The sequence below is a fragment of the Neolamprologus multifasciatus genome, chromosome 15 (genome assembly GCF_963576455.1).
Source record: "Neolamprologus multifasciatus chromosome 15, fNeoMul1.2, whole genome shotgun sequence".
In the NCBI taxonomy this organism is placed as follows: domain Eukaryota; kingdom Metazoa; phylum Chordata; class Actinopteri; order Cichliformes; family Cichlidae; genus Neolamprologus; species Neolamprologus multifasciatus.
Window position 1 is genome coordinate 11,498,642 of NC_140453.1, and position 26,202 is coordinate 11,524,843.

The 26,202-nt window shown below is 40.7% G+C and overlaps 1 protein-coding gene across 4 annotated transcripts in view; it reads right to left on the minus strand.

The window, feature by feature from the left end:
• Positions 1-26,202, minus strand: part of sash1a (SAM and SH3 domain containing 1a) — a 163,211-nt gene that overhangs the window by 70,120 nt on the left and 66,889 nt on the right. The window contains exon 1 of one of the 4 annotated variants that reach the window (XM_085132876.1): positions 291-19,149. The exons of the other annotated variants lie outside the window; for them this stretch is intronic. The gene's annotated coding sequence lies outside the window, so the exon portion shown is untranslated. Of the gene's footprint in view, positions 1-290; positions 19,150-26,202 lie in introns of those variants that run through there. 4 annotated transcript variants of the gene reach the window in all.

Consider the following 26,202-nt stretch of genomic DNA (forward strand, 5'->3'; position numbering starts at 1 on the left):
CGGAGCCATATGAAATAAGTTAATAGAGTGAGTCAGCAAAAGAAACAAGAGCCGAGCTAAAAGGGCTCTCACTACCAGAGCATGTCTTTCACCAACTTACTCAATGGAAAAAAAACGAATGAATCTATGTTCTTTACATGGCATGCCAAACTGATTGTCTTATTTAAAAATCTTCCACTGAAGACATCCCTCAGAAAAACTTGTTATGCTACTGAAAACCTTTTGACAGGCACCACAAATGAATGAGACAAGAATATTCCTCTCTAAAAAATTAAAATGTCAGTACTCACCGCGAGGCTGTTGCTGAGTATTTTCCTCTTTCTGCCGAGCTTAACACCGACTAACTCTTTAAGAATGGGAGCAACAAGTAGTGTACAGTGGAGAACAATGCATGTCTGCCAGAGCGCAGAAAAGCATAAGCAGAGTGGAGACACACAGAGGTCCAGTCATCGGGCTGCTGCTCACATGGGACGTGGAGAGGAGGGGAAAAGAGGGAGGGTTAGCTATAGAATAGTCAAGAGTATAACTCGAGTTTGGCAGGGGGAGGGATCTCATCCTTCACTCCGCATGTCTTGCCCTTTTCCTCTCGTCTATCCAAAAATGTTTCAACATGTCTCAAATTTCTTCTCCTTCTCAAAAGTGGAGTTTTTTCTGGCCTTCCTCTTTCTCCGTACACTCCCCTTTTCTTTCGCCATCTCTTGTCTCTTTGTTCTTACTGTCTTTTCATTGCACACACGCAGACACACACTCACACACGAGAGGGTCTCTTTGTTTTCTCTGTTATTCGGTTATGAACAGCCCTCCTGTTAAAACTGTTTTGCTGTAAAAGTCAACAATGTCAAGCTCCACCTAGACACACAAGCAGTGCAAACATGCTAAAATAAAACACAGACACATGGGAGACCTTTACTAATGTAATATATACAAAGTGAACCAGCTAACTGGTTGTCTGTTATGGTCATATATGCAATCACAGAAACAGAACAGAAAATTACAGGGCGACTTTAAATCCCTCTCTTTCTCTCTCTCTGATGTCACTCGTTTTTTTCCTGCCTTTTCACTGAAAGGCCCCAATTCACAAGTGGCCCAGATACCGCACTGTACTGGGGAAAGGAAGAAAAGCAAAAAGGGAGTCAGAGAAAAGAGTAACTCGATACAGTTAAAGCAACAATTATTTGAATGAGTCACTGGGCATTGAGGTTTGGGGTGTTTTTTTTCTTTTTCTATGCTAATTTGTGAGAGGGAAAACGAGACCAAAGAGACAGATGGGGAGGAAGAAAAAAAACAATCTTCCCATTTTGGAAAACTTCACCTCCTGAGGACTCCTTGAGGTCATGGGAGAGGAGGAAGGAGAAACTGGGGGGATGACAGATAGTAACAGTGAGGAATGGAATGGCGGGGCAGACATAGGCTTGGATAGGTACCAGAGAAATGTCCCACATCCACTCGCCAAGAGATGGCTCACCAAGTCAGTGTTGCTGACACAACCAAATAGCATAGGGTACGCCACTCTTTCAGAAGCGAGGGTGATGGTGAGCAGACAATGACACGCTGGCAAATCAGAAACAGTGCACATTATTTAAGCAATTGAAGCTCAAAATACTGTGAAGCCATATCTAGAGGTGATGTGCAGCTGCTAAAAACATGTAACTACAAAGGAGGAAGTCTATTTGGTCAGCTTGCATTTTCATCTGTGTTTCCAAAGCTGGTGCAGGCTGGAGAGCCTGAGGCGAGATGTATAGCTCAACTGTAAAGACAAGCTGTGCAGCAACTCATTGCAACTCCTGCTACATTTAGATGTTTGAAGTGTAGCAGCGCAGCTTTGTCTCAACGCAATAAATGCATCGGGATCTCCTGTGTAAACCATTTCAGCTGACCTGCATCCTGTTTAGACCTGCCATCACAACGTTTAGAGAAGGAAACAAAGTGCAAGGGTTCATGTAAATGCGCAGCGAAGCACTTGCAAAAAAAAAAAAAAAAAAAGGAAGAAGAGAAGAAGAAAAAAAATCACATAAGTGAATCTCAAGGATGTGCAGAGACCAGGGAACATAAACAGGCTGTCTTTAGGAGTGTATACACATACAGATGAAGGCAGACTGAGAAAATGCGGTCAACATTCTTTGTTCAAGTGGTTAGACAGCACATTTCCTGCAGATGAAGTTAAATATTTTTCATGTTTTTTAGCCGCTAGATGAGGCAGTTCCCGATGCTGTGTATTACACCTTCAGATCAGATCAGATCAGTCAGTTATAACAAAAGCAGCACAAAGCTCCAGCCTTTAATAAAGCCCATAAAACCTTCTAGTGCATGAACAAGAGGCAATGATTTATATTCTTTTAATTTCAGCTAGCAAGCTAGATACAAACCGCATGAGCATGGCCACTGCAATTGAAAAATTAAAAAAAGAAAACAAAAAGCAAAACAAAACCCCAAAACAGTTCAAAGGGGCATGCTGTAAAATAGCCACGCATACTCGAAAGAAGCTGCACAAGCAGGTACAGGTACATCAAAGGCATTCCACTGTTGCTGAGCTGGCTTTGACTGCATGAAGTTGCAGGTCACTGTAGTTATGACAAACAGACATACTTTAATGACCTAAAGAGCCGTCCTGTCTAGTGTCTAGTGTTTATGAAGTATAGCTTTTGATCAGGATTTATTAAGGCTGATTGTTTAATTTATGTAGCCCAAAGCAAATAAAGCTGCTCTCTTGTCACAAGGGGTCACCACATCCAATAGCACTGCATTTCTGATTTGGTAGATTTTTTTTTTTTTTTTTTTTTTTTTTTTAAACAAGAATAGATTTGTCTCTCCTCCCAGGGAACTTTTGTTTGTCAGGTGAATGTGTAATCCACTACATTATGGCCTAATATATACATTTTTTTGAAATCTTGGAAAAAAACAATATATTTTCATATTACAATTACTTGATCCGTTTATTGTTTGATTGTAAAGGTTTCATTTGCTGCTTCTTGCTGGACTCTACTCTGTCTCATACAGGACAACACAGGGAAAAAAAAACCCTCATCAAAACCCTCACAATCAATTAGTAGAATGTAAATGGGCCATTCAATTACTTTAAGCACTATCCTTTTTCCTCCTGAGGCAAACAATCAAACAGCAGACACAAATTAACTCGGAACAAGAGAATTTGTCTAAAATCCGATCCCCCGCTAGCAATAGATAGGCAGCATCAGAGGACGGGTGTATCCTGTGCCCAAAACAATTTGTGACATGCCCAATTTTAATTGTTCTACCTTGGTTTGTTCATGTTGATTAAAAGGTTAGAAATAGGTTAGCTGTGGTGCAAAACATCTAAAGTCTACAGAGGAAAAAAAAAAAAAAGTGTTTTACATGCATGTTTTTGCAAGTCCCAGTTTGAAAATTAACAAAATATTTGCCCTTCCAGCAGAGACTGTTTCTGAATACTGATTATGGTAACCAGAGATAACTAGACACAGTGTACATTAACACATCGATGCCCACAGAGACAAGGCTCTCTTCACCAGCCAAGGCTGGGTAATGAGTCTGAATACACACACGCGTGCGGGGACAAACACACAAAGAAATAAAGAGAGACGGCTTGAGACAGAGGGAGCTTCCAGAGCTTTACACAGACAAAATTGGAGAGAATTTCACAAAATCTCAGGCCAAATGCCTGTGCGTATGCACACCTGCAGGTTTTTTTTTTTTTAAAGTATCAAAGGTTTTTTTGACAGCTCAACCATGCCTGACAAAATTCAAAAGCATTCATGAATTTTAAACAAGTGGTGGTTAAGGAATTTAGCAGCAACATCACGTTTAAAGCAATTTATATGCAAATGTGTGACGAGTGGCAGTGCACAACACTGCAGAGGAATTAGCACTTGCTCATTGACTTAACTTGACCTGCTACACTAATATGGACTCCCATTAATGAAGTACCAGCATCAACCACCACAAAGACACACGAGAGATGTATATGAACAGTGTTTAGACAACACTTCACACCACTGTTTTCCATGCATTTCTTTTTCTTGATCTCACACCTAATCTCCTTGACCCCACAGGAAGGGCAGTGGTTTTGTTGCCACTAGATGGCAGTAAAGTTCTTGTCTTATCCCCACACACACACAACCACACACACACACACACACAGATACTAGTAGGCATGCCAGAATGGGGAGTGAACGTGATGAAAGACCACAGCAGAAAGCAGACAACCAGACTCAACCGCGGAGCACGTAGGATTGAGGGTAGGAGACAAAAAGTCCAAGGCTTTTCTCTCACACAGCACCACTGACATGTAAAAGTTTACAGCTCCAAAGACAGAGCTGGCATGCCTGCAAAAGCATGGCTCTTTCTGTCCATCAGTCCAGGTAGATTAGACTGTTTTTTCAGGGTTTTTTTTTTTTTTGAGTGACACCAGCATGCCTGGCTGTAAAATTAAACGAACAACCATTCTGTATCGCATATTACTATCAGTGCTGCAGGCTATGTGGGGGTTGTTGTGTTTTGATGAAGAGAGACAGACAAGCTGGAAGAAGCAGAACTCCATTAGTTTTAGCCTGGAGGATTTTGAAGTCCCAGTCCCTGGACCCACCACGTCAAGCTGCATGATTTTATTTATTTATTTATTTTTTAATAGGGTTACCTTCTGTAGTCTTCTTACTGACCTGCAGTGAGACATGCTCGTGGATCCTTTTTTTGTTTGTGTGGAGTTTAAAGATTTCTTGAACTAAGGTGTGGATCATTTATTTCAGAGGGGCATAAAACACCCACTCAGGTGCTGTAAATTCTCTGCACCAGAGAAAGTCAGAAGAAGACCAATGTCATCACGATTGAACAGTTACAGTTGTCAGCGGTGGACCAACCAAGATGGAGTCAAATCACAGCTATGATGACTGATTATTATGGACATTTTCTCATACTTTTCTTTCTAGACTGTCTTACTTACTCATACAGCTTTTTATTGATCTGTTGGTTAACTGATCGGTCTACCACTACAGACACCTTTGAACTGACTGCCAGGAAATTTCAGACAGATACTCATCGTTGTGAATTCACATCATGTTGGTGTTTCCTTGGCTTCACTCGTCCCAGATTTACTATAAAAGTCTGAGCAACTCTTAAATAGATTTTCTTTTCTCATTTTTTTTTTAAGATGATTTTTTTTGGCCTTCTAGCCTTTATTGGGTAGAGACATTGTAGATAGACGGGAAAGTGGGGACAGAAAGGGGAAGACAATGGACCACGGGTCAGACTCAAACCCGGGCCTACTGCTCTCTAGGCAATATTTAATAGATTTTAAAGAATTTTGTGTCTTGGTGATAAGGACTTTTTCATGTAACCCCCCTCCAGTCTAAATGTAACCACATTTAAATACCTGTCTTCAAATAAAATTTGTGTTTTAGCATGTTAACACACCAAATAAAGACCATGAACATCACTATAATCACTCACTTGTGCATACTTCGTAGTGTGAACCTTTATTGTTTATCCTCTGCCTCCCCTTTCCTTCGGTCTCACTCACCTTACGGCTCAAATCACGGGTTTAGGACCATACCGTTCAGTCCAGAGTAGCAGAGATCTAGCAAGAAAGCTGATGATTGCCTGTGATTACAGTCTGGCCATCTCCTCTGGGCTCATCTGGCCAGGCCTAGCTAAGGTAACACTCTCCACACTCGAGTCATTAACTGGAGAGAGCCGGAGCGAGAAAAAGCTCAACAGGGAGGCGCTGACACGTTTCCTTCACCTTGACATTGCCTTGAGGTTATAGCACTCATTTCGTAGAAAAGTACAGTTCTGGGAGGTGAGATTCATAAGAATGAAGAGGGTTTCCGATACATAAAAGCTCTCTCTGTGTGAGTGTTTTATTCCCTCTGCTCTTGCTGTTCAGCGTGCTCTGAACTGTTGGAATGTGTGTTGACGAAATGTGTTTGAAAGTAAATGTGTGAGAGAGAACAGCGAGGAAGACGGAGAAAGAACGGTATAGATGGTAGAGCCCACCAGGGAGAATTTGCAATTTGGGATACTGTAATGGGCAAAATTGGACTCAACAGAGAATCTATGTGGACGTGCAATTGTTGATGGGTGCATGTGAATGAGCATATTCAGTCTAATGTGAATATGGGCAGCAGACACACACAAATACACACAAACTAGCCTTAACTTGATCTTATCTGTTGTCTTTCTGATCAGTCAGTTTTACAAACCATATGTCTTCTCACATTACCCACTACAGAGCACCAGCTACCTGCCAGGCAGTTGATCATTAAAATGAAACATTACATTTTTGCAAAAAGCTAAGCACATTAACTCAGCCGAGGTTCCTCTACAAACTGGAAACGTAAAGAGGGTTTTCCTTCCTGGGGAAATTTGAATACGTGTTCTAAAACAGGGGCAGTAAATCCATGCAGAATAAGGGTTGTGAGTCTACTGCTAACTGACAGTTTTTTTTCACTACATGTCAGTCAAAATACTGTGGAATGATTGACAGCCGCCTGTGGCTCTTGTAATGTGTCTGCTGAATTAACCTCGCGCTGCCCTCAGAGGTGCAGGTGATCCTTCCCCTCTCCCCGTCTCTTTCTGGTTTTGACGTGAGCTTCACCTCAGCTCTCTGGGGATTGAAGGCCATCCGGCCGTGTGTAATTAAAAGCGCATAAAGACAGATCAAGCTCTCCGCTGCTCTTTCTATTCAAGACCTTGCCTCCAGGCTGAATCTGCTCATGTCCTGCTCGGTCAGGCTCCAGGGAACTCATTTATTAACGCGTTTAAAACTTTTATTTTGAGGAAAATGATGAAGAAAATCTCATCCACAGGCTTCAGCCATGGAGAGAATTTAGTTTAGAGGTTGATAAATGGTGGGGAAAAATAAATTGAATGGAGTCAAACCGCTACAATTCTATCCTTTACAGAAAAGTAATGACTGTCAAGCTATTTGATGACCGATTAGTAAAAAATTTACACTTTGGGTATGAAGGACATTGGCATTTGAAAAAGTATTATATTATATTAACATACAGGGTGTATGAAAAAGAATAATCCTATTTTAAGGGCTTTAATTCCCCAGCCACTCACCAGTACCATGTACTGTTAAATAGGGGATTCGCAAGTTTCACGTGGTTGCCGGTAGGCAGCACAACAGCAGCAGCGGCTGCAGCGACTCCAAACAGGCTCAGAATTATATGGGACATGTTTGAAAAGCATATTCCACATGTCATGAAGGGGACACATTGTAAGTTTTGCCATGTTACACTTTATATTCAGCTAAGCATTTCAAAATTTACCGTAAGCTTCTATATCTATTACTTAAAAAAAAAAAGTAGCCTTTTGAAAAGGGATCATTCTTTATTTTACTCACTGTGTATTACACAGGCACGGGGGTGTGGTGGTTAGCACTACTGCTTCACAACAAATAGGTGCTGGGTTTGAATCTGCTGGCTGGAGCTTGCATGTTCTCTCTGGTTACTTCCACTTCCTCCCACAGTACAAAGATAAGCATGTTAAGATCTCCTTGTGATACTTGGCAACCCATCAGTGGCGTACCCCGCCTCTTGCCCTTTGACAGCTGGGATGGGCTCCAGCCCAACCTCAACCCTGTTTGTTGAGCTTACAGTCACTGGCGTTACATAATAAAGTTGGATTCTCCATCCAGGCCACAGTGAAGTGAGCAACAGCATGTTGAACTCGGGTCAGTGGTCTTTCCCTCTTTTTCTTTTTCACCATCACATTTAACTCTTGCGTTTGTGTAGGCTTCACAAAATTCAGCCTGTCAGCACACACTTGTCTCACCGTTTTTGTGGCGATTCAAACAACAAAGATGCACGAGACATACAAGTGTTTTCTTTGTGTCAACAATGCCGTTGGAAAGCATCTTAATTATCTTGACATGGTGACAACTTACATTCCCTAATTTGGGTGGGTGTGTAAAACAATATTGCTTTTTGAGTTATTCTCTGGGGTTTCCAACAATTTTTTTCCCAAACAAAGCATTCTGATTAATGTAAGAAGCTTTCACTTATTTAATACAGTAGCCAAATCTATCAAAGATGGGATGCATAGATGCATCTTGGCACGCCGCACGAGTCCCTGTGCCAGTCGCCGAATCCGCTTTAATCGCTGCTCGCCTCAGTTTCAAACGAGTAATTTAGTTTCTCTTCATGAGAACAGCGGAGGCATGCTGTTTTATCGGCTGAAGATGATTCATACCAGAACAATAAGATGAGAGTTCAAAAATTCAATTCTCACCTCCTCTGACTAGCGGCCCTTCTTGTCACAAATCTGATTATTTACACCCACGGTGAGCAAGGCTCGGCGACGTCAAAGCGATCACCCCTTCTCAGCAGCTACTGGAGGAAACGAGGGAAAAGCCGACAGCCAGAATTCTCCGGAGTTAATGCACAGAAGAAAGAGGCAAGAGGTAAAGCGCAGTTCATCTCAGAATGAGTGCTGACTTGGGTTTCAAAATTCCTGTCCAGTGTTGGCAGTGGTATCCATGAACCATCTATACTCCTGAGGCTTTTCCACCGGGGGGAGGTTTGCAGAGAGAAGAAACAGAGTATTAAATAACCAGAGGTAGACCACAGTTAATGATGTGTTGTATATTTTGCAGACACTGTGATTGTACTTTGGTAAAGTCTTGTATCTGGAAGGTATGGTGGTTTAAACTGTAGTGGAACATGGAGATGATGGTTCATGGGGTCTATTCTGGGGCGACTGACATTTTGTTTTCTTTCAATGGGCTGTAACACGACTGATGGATAACACTACTAGGAAACGATTCCAAAGGTTCCTGGAAAAGTAGAGGTTTCTCCGTTTTGTATGGTTTGGGGTTATAAGATAAATGATAGTTATCCTGCAGCAATTTATACGACTGTGGGTATAGCCTCTCCTTTTTTTTTTTTTTCATCCTTGAATTCAGTAATTCAGTCGGGATAGCCTGTTCGTAAACAACGTTTCCTCAAAGGAGCCTTCAGGAGATAAATAAGATTTTACAAATGGCTGTTTATTTCATGAGCTGCTAACGGTTTCGCATTTTTCAAAACCAAATCGAAGGACATCAACCCGATGATGTGCAATCGATGCATATTTATGAGAGTAATGCGATAGCCATTTAAAATAATCAATATTTCCTACCTTGCTGATAACCAAGGCTGCTTATTTATGGAAGCCCAGCCATGCCCTTCAGGCTCTATTGGAAGGTTTGTGTCCCTATAAATCACAGCACATGCACAGACCTGTGTATATGAACCTCTACACACCTCTACACACAAAGACTGTCTGTGATGGCCCTACTGGGTCAGAGACCCCATTACTGCGACAGGTTCCAATCTTGTCCAATTCTAGCCAGCGTGGGCCCACAGATAAAGCCTTGGCAAGGGGTTATACTCACAAAACACTGGCATTAACATTTGCAGGTCTCCAGAGGAAAGATGGGGGGGGGGGGAATGGGGAGAAGTTTGAGATTTATGAGTGTGAATAGAGCATGCTTAAATTGTGTGAAATTACAGTCATAGAGTGTGCTGTGAGAATTGTTGAGTATCACCATTATTTACCCACACCTACAACCCCCACAAAGAATGAGATAGGGGTGCAGGCTTCTGCACTCGTTCTAAGGTGAGCTTATGGCTTTCATGACGAAATTAGGTCTCCGGAGGGAATGGACAGCATTAGTTATTGCACAAGACAGGCTGCATGTCCAAATTGTGAGATTTTAAAGGTTTGTGCGCTGTATCTGATGGACAGTTGATCAATTCTCCAGCTTTATTATTTTGGCTAACGTTACAGTAATCCCTTTCTAAACTTTACGGTATGAGGACTTAACGTTAACACACACACACACACACACACACACACACACACACACACACCCCTCGGGTCATGGAAAGCCGCAGATCCTTCCTGTCAGAAACGCTTTGTGTGAAACATGGACACCTAGCCTGAGCTCTTCCCCTTTCTCGCTCCATCTCAGTTCCCTTTGGCTGCGTTTAATTACAGATAGAGGGATAATAGAACAGCGGAGGGCCAACCTGCCAGTAGAGGGGAAATAAGGGCAACCAGAGGTGGCCACACCAGCCAGCACAGTGTTGGGATTAAGAATCACCCCTTTCTGGGAAGCCACTATGGACAACGTGGGCATAGACCCCCTACCCTTCCATTAAAGCCTGTCAAAAAATGATTGATTACCGTGTCTTTATACAAGAAAGAACCAAGCTCGAGGCCCACAAGCTGTGCACAACGCCTGAGCTGGTGATAGCTTACTGACGGGGTGAACGTGGGATTCTGTCAGGGACTAGACCCTCGGCTGACAATATTCAAAGAGAATGAAGGAAATAACAGGTAAGGGGTAGAGATGATTATTAGGCAATGTTAATACCATGTCGTATAATGTCAGTGTGGTCTTTTCCCTTGGTTTCTCAAGGTTAATTGATGAGAATAGATTTGAGTGCTGGGGGTTTGTAGTGTTTGTTGGCAGCATGTTTTGTAACTAGCCCTGAAGCAAATCAGTGTCCCAGAAATTCCATTTAATAAAGATTAGCTTGCTTTCTTACAGACCTAATTCTCCTCCTTAATTAAAAGATGGAGATAAAAAATTGGTGGGCTCCAAGTATCAGAAAATATCCTCAGGACTTCTTACACAAAACACAGCTCAGCGCCCACATGAAAGGCTGGGACTAATGCATATTTAATGCCAATGGGAAACAGCTTAGATCAGTTCCTTTACTGAGAGCGCTGGGAAAACTGAAAATACTCCTACTGTAACCCTCTCTTCCTTAGGCTGTGTGAATGAGCGCAGCACAACGAGTACACACACACACACACACACACACACACACACACTGACTATTGTGCTAGCTTCAGTAGGTTTATTCTACTTCATTAAAGAATGAAATGGGATATTGAGTGCAACAATAACAACGACTTTAATATTTATAAAATAAAGCCAAAGGATATATCTCCCAATTTTACTTATGTTAAAGTAGAATTTAGCACATGAAATTTACCTAAGACTGCTGTTATGGATTGACAGTACGTCTCTGCAAAATGTGTACAATCTTATCAGGTCTAATGATTCTGATCAGCAAAAGTTACCTGGGTGCCCGGAATAAAATTACAAATAACAAAACTAACATTAGGCTTTTTTGCAGGGTATATTACTTTCCCAATCAGATACCTAGTCTGAAAATACTTTATGGGAAAAGGTCCATGAAAAAAAAAAAAATGTTACCACCTAAACTAGAATAATCCTTTTACCATAGGATTGTTTCAAGTTCTTCTCAACCACATTCTTCTCAACCAAGTTCTTCTCAACCACACTGTACTTTGTACAGTGAGGCCCACAGCATTCTGGTCACACAGGAAGCCTTCAGCCAGTATTTAATAAGGAAAGAGCCATATTGAGTGAATCCAGGTGTTTCTTGATATCAAATATTCACTTAATAATCCAGCCATCAGATTATATATTGTTATTTTTCTTTTCTTTATTTTTTTAAACTGGACAAACTAATAGGGCTGTAGTCACATTAAAAAAGGATTAAATTTTTTCCCCTAACAAACAGGCTACAAGAGGCAAATCAGGGTGAGTTACCCAAACTATTAGGAGATTCTTAGGTGAAACCTATTTAATGTATACGGATACTGAACTTAGTTGATGGCCAAAAAGTTGATTATAAACTTAAGTTTGCATTTTGTCATGGGATTCTGAATAATAATAATAAATTATGAAAAAGGTCATGACCCAGATTTTTTTTAGTCGCCTAATCCTCTTCCTTAATGCTAAAATGCTCCAGCAGCTTTCATGTTTAAACTTTGGGGATTTGTGTCAACATATCAGAACTGGCATATTTTATTATGTTTGGTCAACTGATCATTTTATCTACTTATCATTTAAATATTAAAATGATGGAGGACATGAGGTTCACTGTGTGGGCTCAGAATCTGTTGTTGTTGTTCAGGTAAAGAAAAGTTGCAGAGTTTTAAGTGATAGTTCATCATGTTGATTATTTAGGCTTATGAGGCTAAAGGTGCACTCTAGTTAATCTAGAGATATTGCACCCTTCCATGATAAATCCATTGGCTGAAGAGAGAATACGATTTTAGCTGATCAAGATGTTCTTTGGTTGACTACAACCATACTAAGGCGCTGCATTTGTAGCCCACTGAAAGAGAAACACCTTCCTTCTTTTGCTGCCTGCTTTTCTCTGCCCAAAGCTGCTATGTTTTTTGGTTTTTCTATTTTTCGCTCAGTCTTTTCTCCGTCCCTTAAACTCTCGCACTGATGCCTTACAGACACGTTGCCATGGCAATTTTCACTGAAATATGAAGGCTGGGAATGTGAGAGTAAGATGAAAGGAGCTTAAATACATAATGCGTCTCTCTCTTTTGATTTGGCTTCAAACTAATACATTCAGAGGGTGACAGCCGATCACGCTGATTTTGTATCACTAAGTCATGACAGGTTGAAAAGATAACATGGGGAAAACATCGATGCACAAGTCAGTCTCATATGAGCTTGGTTATACACATTAAGCTATATAAGGAGAAGCTATTGGAACAAAGGAAGCATTTACCAAAATTCCTTGAGAATGAGATGAATCCTAGAGTTACAATTGTGGTGCATTATTAAGTAAACCAACTTTTCATGCAACTTACAAATTCAAATTCAGCACTATTAATAAAAAAAACATGTGCTAACAGCCTCACTGTGTAGACTCCACAGCCACATACATTATTTAAACCACACACAGGATACATTTCATTTATTAAATCAAAAAGAAAATCATGCTCTTCCTTCTTTGAATTTAGTTTAGTCTTTATGAGGTGGCAATCCTTATGAGTAAGCCACAGCTGTATGGTGTGCAAAGGAAGCAGATGGAAGCTTCTATACATATACAAGGTCATGGTGCTCCAGCAGCAGAGCTCATCCAGCAGGTGGCTCTACTCTCTCCTGGGGCAGCTAGCAATAAAATACAGAAGAACATCTGGTGTTTCGGTGTTCCTGTGAGTGTGTGAGGAAATGACACAAAACACACCGATACGCACAGCTGTATTTTCTGGATCAGATTTCCACTCTGCCAGAGTGACTGTCTAGCACCTTCCAGTCCCCTGAGCACCACCAACTTCATTTTACATGCATCAAGAGTCACAAGGGGAAAATGAATGCAATGAAAGTCTGCAAACTGCTGTACAAACAGCCTGTCCTTGATTTGATTAAGAGTGAGAAAAACAGAGCTCTGTGTTACAGTTTGGTGTCAGCATCCTTTGGCTTGTTGAACTTCATGGTGAATGCAAAACGCAGAGCTTGAGGACCCTTAGGGTGCTCCAAAGTACTGGAGAGCTCACATAAATGCATAGTGCTCTTCAAGAAGGGCAGATGCACTTGACATTTTTTTTAAAAACAAATATATTAAATGTATACAACAGTGAGTAAAAAGATATCCCAAAACCTTGTTCCATCTCTAAAAATAAAAAATAAAAAAGAGAGAAAAAGTCTCAAAGAGTCAAACAAGGAGGCTGATAGATCTTCCTACAACCAACCCAGAGCACAGATCAACTTGCCTTACATACAATACATTCACTAGAGGCATGGAGGATTATATTGAGACTCAATTCCCTCCTCCAATCCCACCAACTCCATGATAATTATGCAAAAATAGAAACTCGTTAACACAGTAAATATCATGACCTAATTTCACTGAGATTGGGATTTGGAATAATTGGAAGTGTGCATGTGAAACTATAAGGGCTCACACGTTAATGGGATTTACGCTTTACTGTAACAAAACCAATCTACAGGATACTACTCAATAAACCGCACCCTAGTGCGGACACTAATTTAAACCCACACACTCACAAAAAGGCCACCACTCTGGATTCATTCAAATTCTTTACAACCAGTTAACCAAGCGCTACAACATCTGAAACAAGGGAAAATCAAAGCACATGTTTATTCAGATGTGTAATGTGTGGGCAACGTTTGCTGAAGGACTGCCTAAGAGTGACACATAAACACAATATGCATAGGCATGTTTGCAAGTGCGAACAGTGCATGTGTGTGCATGCACTTGCAGCCCTGTGACTGAAAGTGTGTGGGTTTGTGTGTGTAGTAATGAGAGTGTGGGCAGTAATGAGAGGTTTTGTGGAGCTGGTTCCACTGCAGAGCCATGCTGGGTACACTGTATTGATCTGCTCCACTGCTGGGTGGACTGGAGCTAGATAATGATGACTATCTGTGATTTTCCTTTCTTGCCCTCTGTGTCTCCGTCTCACTTTTCTGCCAGCTTGCATGTCTCTCTCTCTTTAAAAATACACCGGAATTACATTTAATAGGCAAGCTGTTAGAGTCTTTAATGCAGCAATTCCTTCTATACCAGGCATTAGCCTACGTGCGCCTGTACATGTGAGCGTTCTTGACAGAAAAGCCTGAAACACACTTTGAGAGACATTCAATAATGGGAATTTTGATAAATACTTGTCAATCTAACAGCATCTCAGTGGACAGAACTGTATTTTTCAATTCCATTTGATTAAATATTGCCTTGTATTTGGTCCCCAGCAGCAGCACAGTTCCAGTAGCTCTGCACAAAGTGCAGATTCAGAGCGTCAGTTCTCAAAGGCTTTCGCCTTCAAAAGCACCAGACAGCTTTTATGTCAGCATCAGCCAGCCTAGTCAAAGTCTTTTTCATGTCCCATAGGCAGCAAGCAATTTATGAAACAGCACAGCTATTTTTTTTTAATGTTTCCCTTTCCTCTCAGCATTCATGAATGAGAAAGGGCTGTACTCATAAACATATTTAATTAAAACAGAATACATAGTAAGACAATGCATGAAAAAAAGAGACTTATTTCAAAGAGGACAAAAAATCCCAAATTAAAGATCAAACTTAAAGCCAATTTTTCCAAAGAATCTGAAGCAGATTATTAACTACAACCTCCAGTTAGCTGACTGGTGTTGTCTTTATTCAGTAAATCTCAGTAAATCACATTAAACAGAGTACAGGTGCTGAACTTTGAAGGTTCTTTGCTACGGTACAAAGAGATAGCGATCAAAGAAAGAAGAAACTGGGGCACACATGGAAAATAAAATCTTGACATGTTCAAGGATGAAAGCCATCACAGATCAAGGCAGTTGATGGTGACTAACCAATATATAGATTGATTGATTGATAACCCCCTGATCAACATGCTGAATCTGGGGGTGGGGGTGTCTAATTCCACATAAAAGGTGCCTTTAATCATTTTGCTCTCTTTTGAAACTGCATTATCTAATCAAACACTGAGCCACGAATAACACAGACATCAGTTTGATGAGAAACCAGCACTGGCCATTTGTCATCCACATCTCAGGACTGTTGACAACATGCTCAAACATCCTCCTCCTTCACCACATCACCACCCTGGACTGCTCTTCTAATGTGCCCATCATGTCTGTTTCATGGCTGGCTGAAGCCAAGATTAATTGCCGGTCTTCGGTGATGATTGGGCGAATAATGCGAATAATTGTTTGCTGGTAGCCAATAATTGGATGTTTCGCATGTCTGTCAAGTGATCGCTGAATGGTGCGAACATGCACAGGGTTTTGCCAATGAAGGGTTGATAGTGAAGTTGTGTGTCATTAATAACATGGCTGCTTTCAAAGGAGTGGCAGAGAATGGGATTTTAAGGGTAATGAGAAATGGATTTGGAAGAAGATACTAAAATGCCAAAGATAAAATGGTATCAATTAAATAAAATAAAGTAAAAACCTGGTCTTGGACTTTCACTTTTAGATTTACCAAAAATGTAATAACTGCAGAAAACACCCTCCCATATGCTGCAGATGTTAAAGAACGAATATTAAAGAACACATTTTTCTCTTATTCATCTGTAGTGGTGTCTCCTGTAGGTTATCCATCTTTTTGTGTTAACTTTTAAGACACACCAAAATAATAACTGGAAAGAATCCAATTTTGCAGTGCTCAAGGACAGATGTGATGACCAGAGAGGAAAACAGTCCATGTCTCTACACTGACTTTGCAGATTAGACAAAGACATTGTTTCATAAATTTCAAAGACCTAAACAATGCTCCAAAGTTACCGTCTTGTGTGATATAAAACCAGTAGCATTATAAAAAAGCGTAATTTTTCAGCAGTATGCTGGGCCGTGTGCTGCGCTATACAAAGTAAATACAGGGCCACTACATCGATATTAATATTGATACCAATACTTTTAACTTAATAAGGCAGCTTATGTAAGAGAGCTTATGTAGGTAGTGTGTCATTACTTATGGGATGAATCATCACTTCCCAGAGCACATTTTAATAACCTATAAATCACTTTAATTTTTAGTTTCCACAATAATTAGTTAACACAACAAAACACACCTTTCAGCTTTCATGTACTCTAAACTTGGGTATTTTGGGGGCAGAGTATTAATTGTGCCCGTCTCTGAAGGACTTTGGACCAACTTCTGCAGTTTAAATCTGCCATAGGGTATAAATAACATAGACAAAAGAAGGTTCTGATATTTTTCATAGTGCATGTTTGAGTATTTTCTTTTTGGTTACAAAAGAATTATTAATTTAACACAATTCAGTGGGCCACATACTGAGTTTAGAGGACAGAAACTGTTCCAGTCACGCTAGTAGCAATCTGATACCAACAACAGCACTGGTATCGATATTTTGATCTATCCACATGGCTCTAATGTGCAGCCAGTTTTGCAATTTTAGGGTAGCACGGTGGTTCCCTCACAGCAAGAAGGTCACAAGTGTGACTCCATCTGGTTGGGATCTTTCTGTGTGGCGTTTGCACAACTTTATACTTCCATTTTTGTAAGGCTACTTTTGACAACAATGTCTAGCAAAAACAAAAATTAGCGCTCTCCTTTGCTTCTCCAAAAATACTGATAAACTTCAACGTTGGAATAACGCTGGAGATTTTACTTTACATTTTCCATCTCTGATCGAAAGGAATCAAGTGGTGTCTTCAAGATAAGCTAATAAGTTTGTGAAATACATAATACTTAGTAAACCAACACCCCCCACCCCCACCCTTTTGTGTCTGTGGATTATGGCTCAGTCACAGAGTAAAATTAGGACAGCAACCTTCTTGCATCCAGGAAAAGAGGGGAAAACAACAACAACAAAAACTCACCAAAAACAGTATTTGACTGGTGACTGCATTGAACTGATTTGCTAAAAGACAGATTGCAAGTAGCTGCAACGACCAACTGAATAGTTGCAACTGCAAGGTCACCTGATGGGGGAAAACCAGTTTCCAATTCAGAGTGACCACAATCATCCTCCGACAGATTAGTTTGCAAATAACCTCCTTCTATTTTATGAATTGCAGATTCATAAAATTGCAGACATGTTGCAATCAAAGCCAGTCTGCTTTGATGACTGCGATTTATCTGTGATGCATTTTCTTTGCAATTGCAACTCAACTCAAATGGTTTCCTACTGGTTGTATTCTGGTTATATTCCTATGTAAAAGCAAGGTTGCTGACGGCCTGCGTACTTTTGCTTTTTTCACCATACTTGAGCAACTATGTCACTGATATTATAAATAATCACGTATTATAGTATATATTATAAAAGCTTATTCTCAAACTTAACCATGCAGGGAGTATTATCAGAGAGCACTTGTGCAGAAAATGGCAAATTAAAAATGAACATTCATATGCCAAGATAGAAATAATCTACCTGGATGTGTGTGTGTGTGTGTGTGTGTGTGTGTGTGTGTGTGTGTGTGTGTGTTTTACATGGGGGATGTATGCAAGGAAAGCCGGTGGCATTTTTAAGAAAAAAAAAGTGTGTACAAGTGTGTGTGCCCGAAGCAGAGGGTGTAGCTTCTGTAGTGGTATGTCCTTGAGGAGCCGAGCAGCAGTGTTATTACAGGAAGTAATCTCATGAGGAAATGGAATATTCATGAGCACTGATGCCCTTAAAACAAAGCTCAATGCCTCTCAAAAAGTCTCAAATGGCCATCCATACAAATACAAGAGCGGATTGGCATTTAATAAAATGAAACATTCCACATGCATAAACATAAAGTACTGTATGAATGTCACAGAAGAGCTCCATTTCAAAATAAGGTGCCAGTTAGAGAAAAGACATGCATCTATCTTAGCAAAGCATGACAAGTGCAACCCACAGGCAAATTTTATTTGTCATCTACTGTCATCCGTCAGACTACAGATAGACCAAAAATAAGTGCACGCATTTCTTAAATTAAGTCTCTCAGACTAGTGGATTAAAACTAAACAAATAAATAAAAATATAAAACCAGGCCTAGAGACTCTCGTAGCCATAACAAAAACTAAGCTATTATTCTAAGAGTAAACAGGAAGCAGATTTATTTATTTATTTTGTTAATGCGAAAAATCTCTCAACCTTGGAACATGAAAAAAAAAAGAAGCAGAGAAAAACAGGAATAATAAATATACAGACTATTCTACCAAGATGAATGATGGATTATAAAGACTATCCACTGGTTTTTCCCCTCCACCACTAAATCTGCTCACTCTCACACACACTCACACAAACACAAACCAAAGGACCTCAGCAATTACCCCTGAAATAACCTCCTTGATTGATATCTCAATTACGCTATGCCATTCTTGTGTGTTATCTTGTCTCACGCACACTTCTCCTGTTCCTATTCTCAACTGCTCAATGGGTGCTCAGAAGAAGAATGGGGTGACCTTGTTGGGGTCTCTTTTTTTTTTCCTGTGGAGCTTCTTTCCGAAGGCCTTTGTCTATCCAATTACATGTGTCTGCGATACTATATTAAATTCCCCTTTCATCTTATTTGACTAAATGTGTGGAGAATTAGAGAGGTGGACACATAGCGAAATGAAAAAAGGGAGAAAAGAAAAAAAACATTCTAGGAAGTCATTTTGTTTCACGGTTCAGTGAGCTGTTCGGTGAAATTCACCAGAAACATCCGTGTGTTTCTTTTACTGGACTCCCACAGGCAGTGAAGCAAACTAAACTATGACAAAATTAGGTTCACTGAATTAGGTTAGTTGCATTGTGGCAGAATCAGCAGACAAGAACAAAATGAGACAGTGTTAGAGCACATGCAAGGTGATAACAAAGGTATAATAAAAACAATGATGTCCACATTTTTGCTGTAGTTGCACATCTGTCTGAATGTATTATAGAAGCCAGCGCAGGCGATTCAGGGAATTACTCTTACCTGAAAGCAATGGAAGAAGTCATTACAGGCAGGGTCCACAGAAAGTGCATGGAAGAAACAGAGGAAACATTGTATTTCGGTACAAATACTCCAAAACCACCATCCTCTAAGTCATTTAATCAGCATATTGCATCATTAAGACATTTAACCAGTCATTACAGAGTTAGGAATTAGCACTGCGATTTGAATGAGAGATATCGCTCGGTGCAAAGTATAAGCAGCTAATGATGCTTGGGATTACTAATTGATTTAAGTAAACTGCAGCAATTACTCTTAAGTCAGGTGTGTCAATATAGTCGCGACGAGGAACTACACTGCGAACAGGGGTTCAGCAGCAGTTCAGTATTACAGCTCAGTTCACCGTTACTGTACACATCTGGTCCGGGTCCCACCTCAAGGCGTGGGACAGCTGACAAGCAAAACACTCACCACATTTTATAAGTGCTTGGAACGGATTTGAGTGAAGTGTCGAAGCGGGCCAAGCACAGTGCGAGCCAGTATCAAATATTTAATGAGGTATCGCTGTTTTAGTTTTACAGACATGCAGATGTCACCAGATCTACTCTGGCAGCCAAATGACGCGTTGTGAGCTTCTGTGATCTGCTTAACAAAGTGAATGAGAGAGGGGGAAAAAGACATTTTTCTGCACTCTGCGGAGGTAACTTGCTTGAGGCGTTTGCTCAGTTACAGCTAACAATTTAATGCTGTCAGTGTGGGAAGGCTCATATTCAAGAAAAACCTTTCATTTATTTTTCATACTCTTTTTTGCTACTCTAGGAGCTGCCCTCAGCAAGACTGATCACCAGGAGAAATACAGCCTCCTGTTTGCAATAACACACAAGTTATTACTCCCCGTGCACTGAAATGTTCTCTACAGCCTGCTGGCTGGAGCTGGAGGTTTACACTGAATTACAGTTGGCGCTGGCTCAGCCCATGGTACAGTTGTGGTTTTCAAACTCTCTCTCACAGGAAACAATTTTTAAACATATTTTTTTAAACCAAATATAATTATCTTTTGAGGGAGATTGCTCTGATTTTATTTTAGAAGAAACCAAAAACTGACAAACTAATTCAGTGTTAATTTTTGGATGGTTTTTTTCTATCACGTATCAAACTTCGAGCAGTTTAATCTAATCTAATCTAAGCCTTAAGCAAAGAAAATTAACATGGTTTTGGGAAGAACGGTGGTGCGCTTATGTGCTGCTCTCTCCTTGTTAGCCCTGCGATAGACTGATGACCCTTTCCAGGGTGTATCCCACCTATTGCACCATAACATTTGGGATAGACTCCAGCCCCCTTGTGAGTCTAACCTGGATGGATTGATGGAGAAATGGATAGATATGTAAGCTTCAAGTGTCAGTGAGCATTTCCCATGTAAGTGATCGAGTGACCTACATACAGTGGCTTGCAAAACTATTCGGCCCCCTTGAACTTTACCACATTTTGTCACATTGCAGCCACAAATATGAATCAATGTTATTGGAATTCCACGTGAAAGACCAATACAAAGTGGTGTACACATGAGAAGTGGAACGAAAATCATACATGATTCCAAACATTTTTTACAAATAAATAACTGAAAAGTGGGGTGTGCGTAATTATTCAGCCCCCTTTGGTCTGAGTGCAGTCAGTTGCCCATAGACATTGCCTGATGAGTGCTAATGACTAAATAGAGTGCACCTGTGTGTAATCTAATGTCAGTACAAATACAGCTGCTCTGTGACAGCCTCAGATGTTATAATATTGGGAGCAACAACACCATAAAGTCCAAAGAACACACCAGACAGGTCAGAGATAAAGTTATTGAGAAATCTAAACCAGGCTTAGGCTACAAAAAGATTTCCCAAGCCTTGAACATCCCACGGAGCACTGTTCAAGCGATCATTCAGAAATGGAAAGAGTATGGCACAACTGTAAACCTACCAAGACAAGGCGCTCAGGAGAGCGCTGATCAGAAATGCAGCCAAGAGGCCCATGGTGACTCTGGACGAGCTGCAGAGATCTACAGCTCAGGTGGGGGAATCTGTCCATAGGACAACTATTAGTTGTGCACTGCACAAAGTTGGCCTTTATGGAAGAGTGGCAAGAAGAAAGCCATTGTTAACAGAAAACCATAAGAAGTCCCGTTTGCGGTTTGCCACAAGCCATGTGGGGGACACAGCAAACATGTGGAAGAAGGTGCTCTGGTCAGATGAGACCAAAATGGAACTTTTTGGCCAAAATGCAAAACGCTATGTGTGGCGGAAAACTAACACTGCACATCACTCTGAACACACCATCCCCACTGTCAAATATGGTGGTGGCAGCATCATGCTCTGGGGGTGCTTCTCTTCAGCAGGGACAGGGAAGCTGGTCAGAGTTGATGGGAAGATGGATGGAGCCAAATACAGAGCAATCTTGGAAGAAAACCTCTAGGAGTCTGCAAGAGACTTGAGACTGGGGCGGAGGTTCACCTTCCAGCAGGACAATGACCCTAAACATAAAGCCAGGGCAACAATGGAATGGTTTAAAACAAAAACATATCCATGTGTTAGAATGGCCCAGTCAAAGTCCAGATCTAAATCCAATCGAGAATCTGTGCAAGATCTGAAAACTGCTGTTCACAAACGCTGTCCATCTAATCTGACTGAGCTGGAGCTGTTTTGCAAAGAAGAATGGGCAAGGATTTCAGTCTCTAGATGTGCAAAGCTGGTAGAGACAAACCCTAAAAGACTGGCAGCTGTAATTGCAGCAAAAGGTGGTTCTACCAAGTATTGACTCAGGGGGCTGAATAATTACGCACACCCCACATTTCAGTTATTTATTTGTAAAAAATGTTTGGAATCATGTATGATTTTCGTTCCACTTCTCACGTGTACACCACTTTGTATTGGTCTTTCACGTGAAATTCCAATAAAATTGATTCATGTTTGTGGCTGTAATGTGACAAAATGTGGAACAGTTCAAGGGGGCCGAATACTTTGCAAGCCACTGTAGTCCTTTTAGTGGCCCTTTCACTGCACTTCTACAGATGTTGATAAAAAGTGTTGAGATAGATGTAAAACATGACCAGGGAGTGTTCACTATTAACTGTTAGTTACTTAAGACATCTATCCTCTTAACGCTTCAAATATTTACACCCCCCAGAGTCCTGTGAAAGTCCGCCTCATTACTCAATAGCTTGCAAAATCCCTTTAAGCACCAACAACTTGAAATAATCATTTACTGTATGACTTTCTCAGTCTCTCACATTGTTGAGGAAGAATTTTGTCCGTTCCTTCTTTACAACGTTGGATCAGTTCATTGAGGTTTGCAGACATTCATAACCTTTACGGACCACAGTGTTTTAATTGGGTTCAGGTCTGGAATTGATAGGCCATTCGTTTAAAAAAACCAAAAAAACCAAAAAACATTTTGTCATTGATTTGCTGCTGTACTTGAGATCATCGTCGTGTTGCATAAGCTAGTTTTGGCCAAGCTTTAGCTGTTTGACAGATGGCCTCACAATAGCATTGCATAGGTCCTGTGTTTTTTTGACTCTTTGGTATGCAATGTTTACCTAGAGGAATTTATCAGCTCAATGACTGGAAGCTGGCCAGGTCCTCCGGCTTGATAAGGAGTGATAATCACCAAATTATCACTACAACACTTATTAACACTACCGTGTTTAACAGTTACTGTTGATATGCTCTGCTTGCTCTTTTTCTTTGTCAAAAGACATTGCTCCAGGAGTCTTGTGGTTTAGTCAGATGGAACTCAAGATGTGACCATGCTGTTTTTTTAAGAGAGAAGAGGCTTTGTTGTGGCAATCTTTCCAAACAATCCATACTTGTTCAGTCTTTTTCTAATTGCACTGTCATAAACTTTAACATTTAGCATGCTAACTGAGGCCTGTAGAGTCTGAGATGTAGCTCATTGGTCTTTAGCAATTTCTTTCATTGCACAGTCTGAGCTTGGGGTGAAATTGCTCAGATATCCACTTCAGTGAAGATTGCAGCATTGTGTTAACATACACCTGAGTGCTCAGATCAGAAACTGCCAGAACCTCTGCTTTTACGCTGCAATCACGCTCACTGATGATCAGTTGCTTTTGATTAGCAGCACCTGACTGCTACTTAAACTCTTCCAACTTACATTTATAACAGCACCAAAACATCTGTTGAATGCCATTTGTTAAACACCCAACAAATCCTCATGGTTATGTCACTTCTTTTTAGGTAACATACAGCATGACTGACTCATAACAATGAAACAGTCCAAACTCAAATCTCTTTTACAGTTCAACTCATACCCAGTTTACCCCCTGAAACTGTCACTGCAAACTGCAGCCTTTTTACTTACAGGAACAAAAAACAGAAGAGAATAAATATACTGCCACTGTGATTTTTGTCCAGCTAGACTCATAAATTTAATCACTAGTACCCCCAAGGCCTAAGCTGGTTGATAATAAATTCTCAGGCATTAACAAGAAGACCAAACCATGAGGTCAATTGTTCAGGCATGTCTCCACTAGAAGTCTCGAACCTGTCAGACTGTAGACATGCTTTACGGCCTAAACTCCCCTCTGCAAAACCTGGTGTGACACTCGGGCGTGCACACACACACACACACATAATGTGACAGTCTGTCATTATAATAATATTCCTATTTAAATGCATGGACTGCTATTTTGCTAAAGGACCTTGTGTGAAGAGGGCTGCAGTGTGGCTAGATGCACAGATATGTTTTTTCCCCTCGCATAGATTCCCTGTAGGTCACAGTGGGAACAGTCTACGATTTTCAGAGATAATGCAACTGAATTCATAAAGTCATTTGCTACGTTAGCCCACAAAATGACATATTCTATATCAATACTACAATTCACATTATTGCTAGCCATTTATTTATTTTAAAATAAAATTTTACATTTAAAAAATAATTGTGGGAAAGTGGTAACCAAGAGTGTAAGAGTTGGTGATCCCTTAGAGCTTCAGTTTGAGGAACAGTAACTAATGCTGTCAAACATTTACTTGGACAGCAAAGGCTTAAGTGTAACAAAATACAGCTGAGAAACAATATGTAGATAAAATGAAGAAATTACATAGCCAGACAGCGCCTCTAATACCATGCAGTCACTATTTGCCGTATAATCTGGATCAAATAAATCCTCCTGTTTCTGCTCTATAGCTATCACATGGAGTAGTTTGACATATCTGCCATAACTGCTACAGCACAAAGCCACAAGCCTTAGGGAATGTTAAACACAGCTGAAATTCCCAAACATCACATGCTAGCTGCACGGAGGCCAAAGGTCTTGGACATCCATCAACAATTGTATTTATTCTCACAATGTTTGAAATAACAGAGCAACACACCAATGTTTTTTCCCCCGTTATTATAGAAATTGTTATTTCTGTGTTTGACAATAATAAGTGTCCCCTTCTCTCCAGGATTCCATGGAGCTTTTCCATTTTTCTCTCCATAGGCCACCGTGATCGTCCTATTTTCTTCCACAGAGAGGAAGCGGAAAGGTAAAGCACCAAGGAGGGTTAATTTACCAGGAAACGCTACCTCCGTATCTGTAGTAGCACTCAGTCACTCCTGACTGTGCGAGGTTTAACTGCTAAATAATGTGTTCGTAAGAGGGAAGTGACAACAAAAAAAAAAAAGTTAGTAACTGCTGAGACCGACTCTGACTGACATTCAACAGAATCTGCTTAAAAATCTACTTTAAATGTAAAATGGGCAAAAAACTTAGGAAGAAATAGCTTGAGGATTGGCTTTACAAGACAGATAAGGCTAAAGAGTATTAAGAAATCATGCTGTGAATCTGAAAGCCAAAACAAACTTACTGTCAAAATAATATGCCACACCATGATACAGAAGTATGACCATGTGACCAATTCCCCGATGGGGTGGTGCACTCTGTTGAAATGATACCGCTGGGCATCTCTCACCTTTGACCTCTATGTATGACAGTCAATGGCAAAACATATGGCAGCACCAGGAGAAGAAAAGCCTGTATAAGGGTGGAAAAGGGCAGCGCCAAGCGGCGCGCAACCACAGCCTTGTTTGAGGTCACACTGGTTGCTGGCTAGCACCTGCAGGGTGACACTGTAGTCTACACTGGCATAGGATGGGTACTGTGTTTTCCCAGTACAGGTATGGGGGGAGGGGGGTACACTGTCAGAATGACCTTCACACCTCACCACCCGGAGACAACTGCTGCACTTCATGAGAAAAACAGTGTGATGAAAATTAAAAACAGAGAATAAAAAGGAAGGCATATCTTAACCAAGTGGCAACCTCCAGGGCTGAAAATTACAAGCCGCTGTTGAGGTGCCAAAACCTGCAGTTCCCCCAAAAGGTCTGCTCTAAACGGCCTCCAGCTTTCTACGTTAAAATGCCCAAAATTACAGGATAAAACTGGGCTGTTTCTCTTTAAAAACCTGTGTTTAACATGAAAGGCTGGCCCGAGCAAACACGATCAATGCAGATTATTCACAGCAGAATAGATATGGTGGTGCTCTGTTGCACTTCCATGTCGTTTGGGATGTCATTTTACAGCATAACTGCACATTTACACGTGTAACTTTTATGAGGCTTTTTAATGCTGACTGACTCCTACAATTAACCCTCAGGATGGCAGTATCACCTGAGGCGAAAAACAGCAAAGCCCTCCAGGAACATGGGTTCAAAGTGTACCGGCATCCTCTGCACTGTCGAAACATCCAACCATCCATCATCATATCACACTTGCACCGTACAGACAGGTGATGGATGTGTGCATGAATGTGTGCGTGTACTTTCCAGGGACAGTAAAGTGGTCAGGTAAATGTTTGTAAAAAAGTAAATTGAACATTGGTGTGTGTGTTTATGCGTGCAATGTCTTTGCTGTCTATGAAAGACATGGATGGTTTTATCCTATTAAGGCTTTAACACACTTTTTAGTCCTTCAAGGTCTTTAACTGTCTCCCACCTCCAGCATTAAAATGCCAGCAACACAAGCAAACAAATACATTCATCTAAGGTTACGTGTCTGCTGTCATTACAACTAGAAAGACACTTTCAAACCAGTCTCT